Below are 4,126 nucleotides of genomic sequence, written 5' to 3' on the forward strand. Positions count from 1 at the left end.
AAGTCATGTGAACACACCATAAATCACTTCCAATTACACCGTTGAACAGTGCGGCTGAGAGCCTGATCACTTCAGACAGAACCACTCAGATCCAACTCAGATGTTTGGTCTGGGAAAAGGTTCTGTTGGAAAAGCTCCGGGCTTATCTGCGCTCCTTCCCTCAGCAGCCGTATAATGCACGCACACACACACCCCCCCCCCACACACACACACACACACACACAGACACACACACACACACACACAGACACACACACACACACACAAACACACACACACACACAAACACACACACACACACACACACAATACACAACACACATACGAGCTAGCGAGTAGCTTGGAGGCGGTCCAGTAAGTTACAGTGGAGATGTGTGTGTGTGTGTGTGTGTGTGTGTGTGTGTGTGCGGGGGCCAGCCCAGCCCGCCCTGTACAGCAGAGGGGAGCTGTAATCTAATACCACACTCAGCCTCTCTGCTGCACATAGACCCACAGCCTGAGTTGCAGGCAGGGAGGCAGGGAGGAAAGCAGGCAGGCAGCCTGATTTGCAGGCAGGCAGGGAGGGAGGCAGGGAGACAGGGAAGCAGGGAAGCAGGGAGACAGGGAGACAGGGGGGCAGGCAGGTAGGCAGGCAGGCAGGGAGGCAGGGAGACAGGGAGACAGGCAGGCAGAGAGGGAGGCAGGGAGACAGGGGAGCAGGGAGACAGGGAGGCAGGCAGGGAAGCAGGCAGGTAGGCAGATAGACAGACAGACAGACAGACAGACAGACAGACAGATAGACAGACAGATAGACAGGCAGAGAGACAGACAGGCTTGGTGCTCCTTCATACCAGGACTAGAAGTGAGGGACGCAGGACTTACCAGACCCTAACTGGTCCCAGTGGATTACCCAGCGGAAGACTTTCTCCAGGGCCAGGTAACAAAACACTAACTTCTTCTTCCTCTTCTCTCTCTCTCTAACTCTTTTCTCTCTCTCTCTCTTTCTCTCTCGCTCTAACTCTTTTCTTTCTCTCTCTCTCTCTCTAACAATTTTCTTTATCTCTCTCTCCCTCTCACTCTCTCTCTCTGTCTCTCTCTCTCTCACTCTCTCTAGTTGTACAGCACTACAGGTACAGTAGTGGAAGCAGCCAGGACTGTTAGTAGTGTGTGTGTGTGTGTGAGTGTGTGTGTGTGTGTGTGTGTGTGTGCGTGCGTGTGCGTCTGTGCGTCTGTGCGTCTGTGCGTGTGTGCGTGTGTGTGCGGGTGTGTGTCTGCATACATATGCACATGTAAGTGTGTGTGTGTGTGTGTGTGTGTGTGTGTGTGTGTGCATGTGCATGTGCATGTGCAAGTGGGTGTGGGTGTGTGTGTGCGTGTGCACGCGTGTGTGTGTGTGGGGGGGGGGGGGGTGTACACAGTAGTGGGAGCAGTTTGGAATGTGATACAGATGGATGTACAGTAGGTAGAGCTCTCCAGAACCAGAACCAGAACAGAGTAGAACCAGAACAGAGTAGAACCAGAACAGAGTAGAACCAGAACAGAGTAGAACCAGAACAGAACAGAACCAGAACATAACAGAACAGAACAGAACAGAGTAGAACAGAGCTGTTCCACGGACCTCTGCTGTTAGACTCGCTGCTTTCCACTCAAACTGCTAATCAGTGGGATTTCAAAATTTTCTTCTCTTTTTTTTAATTTGTTGTTGAATTCTTTAATTTCACCCTGTTGCTATTTTGGGTGGAAAATCTGAGTGTGTGTATGTGTGTGTGTGTGTGTGTGTGTGTGAGTGTGCATGTGTGTGTGTGTGTGTGTGTGTGTGAGTGTGTGTGTGTGTGTGTGTGTGTGTGTGTGTGTGTGCGTGTGTGTGTGTGTGTGTGTGTGTATGTGTGCTAAGGCACTTAAAGGGGCAGAGGTCTCTCGGGCCGTATTCCAACCCAACTCGGGCCGCATTCCAACCCAATCAGCCTGTCAGCCTCTGAGTGAGCGTCTAGGGAACGGAGGTCTGGTCTCCGTCTTGTGACAGACGCTCCCCTCCAGATAACGTCCCGCTTCCCACTTCCTAACGAGTGTCTTTCCAACCGGCGTGTTTACATGGTAGGAAAAAAATAATTGCCCTGGGCCCTTAGGTGGGTGTAATTACATGGTCATATCAAATTCCTGTGTAACTGTTACATGCTGTCTCTTTACTGTCCTGGCTGGCTGGCTCCCTGCTGGCGGAATGAGCTTCCCACGGCTGTCAGGACTGCAGAGTCACTACCTAATCTTCCGCCGTAGACTGAAGACCTCCATCGCTTCAGGCTACACCTTAACTGTCCCTCCTGAGACATCTACTTCCCCTCTACCCCCCCTGTACAGTTTCTCTACTGTTAAAACAACAACAAAAGAAACGGTCCTTCTTCTAGCACGACGACTGCCAATGGCCCCTGGCCTGAGCTAGATTACTCTTTACTGCTATGACTGGTGGACAGATGACTCACATACTTTAGTCAAAATGTATTTGTTGTAAGTCGCCTTTGGACAAAGGCGTCTGCTACACGCCAAAAATGGAATGGAAATGTGAATCCATCTGCTTGTTTGATTCAAAGACGTTACAGCGTAATTATAGATGGTGACGTGGTCATGATGAAAGTCAGGGGAGGCTGGTGGAGGTAGAAATTGGAGGCCGTACTCGTTCTGATGCATGGAACAGTATGAGGAATGCAGGAATGCAGGAATCAAACACAACACGCATTACAATGAGGCCCTTCTTCCGATTTATGCCTCTTCCAGTCTCCCCTGGCCTCCTCCAGCCTCCCCTCTTCTCCACCAGCCTCCCCTGTCCTCCACCAACCTCCCCTGTCCTCCCCCAGCCTCCCCTGTGCTCACCCAGCCTCCTCTGTCCTCCCCCAGCCTCCTCTGTCCTCCCCCAGCCTCCCCTGTCCTCCCCCCGCCTCCCCTCTACCTCCACCAACCTCCCCTCCCCTCCAGCTGTCTTCAGAGGGCCAGTCTGTGGCATGGTGCCCATATGCCCATGATCCAGGATCAGCAGCGGGGCACACTGACTCAGACATGCCCTGGAGAAGGGGGGGGCATGCCAGGCTGGAGGGGGGGGGGGCATGCCATATACACTCAGGAAGAGAGGACCGTAGACAGGAAGGTTGACGGTTCACTGGTGCATGCTGTTTTACTTTTATTCGCCCCTGGGGGGGGGGGGGGCGAATAGGAATGGGGGCTGGGGTGGAGGATATGTGTGTATGTGTGTGTGTGTGTGTGTGTGTGTGTGTGTGTGTCGGGGGGGGTGGGGTAGGAATGTCTGTGTAAAGTCTGTCCTGTCCCCCCCAGACCCTGTCCTGTCCTGTCTGTCCCCCCAGACCCTGTCCTGTCCTGTCCCCCCAGACCCTGTCCTGTCCTGTCTGTCCCCCCAGACCCTGTCCTGTCCTGTCCCCCCAGACCCTGTCCTGTCCTGTCCCCCCCAGACCCTGTCCTGTCCTGTCTGTCCCCCCAGACCCTGTCCTGTCCTGTCCCCCCAGACCCTGTCCTGTCCTGTCTGTCCCCCCAGACCCTGTCCTGTCCTGTCCCCCCAGACCCTGTCCTGTCCTGTCCCCCCAGACCCTGTCCTGTCCTGTCCCCCCCAGACCCTGTCCTGTCCTGTCCCCCCAGACCCTGTCCTGTCCCCCCAGACCCTGTCCTGTCCTGTCCTCCCCAGACCCTGTCCTGTCCTGTCCCCCCAGACCCTGTCCTGTCTGTCCCCCCAGACCCTGTCCTGTCCTGTCCCCCCCAGACCCTGTCCTGTCCCCCCAGACCCTGTCCTGTCCTGTCCCCCCAGACCCTGTCCTGTCCTGTCCCCCCCAGACCCTGTCCTGTCCTGTCCCCCCAGACCCTGTCCTGTCCTGTCCCCCCAGACCCTGTCCTGTCCTGTCCCCCCAGACCCTGTCCTGTCCTGTCCCCCCCAGACCCTGTCCTGTCCTGTCCCCCCCAGACCCTGTCCTGTCCTGTCCCCCCCAGACCCTGTCCTGTCCTGTCCCCCCCAGACCCTGTCCTGTCCTGTCTGTCCCCCCAGACCCTGTCCTGTCCTGTCCCCCCAGACCCTGTCCTGTCCTGTCCCCCCCAGACCCTGTCCTGTCCTGTCTGTCCCCCCCAGACCCTGTCCTGTCCTGTCCCCCCAGAC

General features: G+C 55.8%; 1 protein-coding gene across 1 annotated transcript in view; it reads left to right on the plus strand.

The window, feature by feature from the left end:
* Positions 1 to 801: 801 nt before the first annotated feature.
* lrrc17 (leucine rich repeat containing 17) overlaps positions 802 to 4,126 on the plus strand; it is a gene marked incomplete at its 3' end in the record, with an annotated part of 21,895 nt that continues 18,570 nt past the window's right edge. Inside the window, exon 1 of the mRNA XM_080538509.1 lies at positions 802 to 916. The remainder of the gene's footprint in view (positions 917 to 4,126) is intronic.

This window comes from Nansenia antarctica (assembly GCF_963989245.1).
Source record: "Nansenia antarctica genome assembly, chromosome: 8".
Taxonomy (NCBI): domain Eukaryota; kingdom Metazoa; phylum Chordata; class Actinopteri; order Argentiniformes; family Microstomatidae; genus Nansenia; species Nansenia antarctica.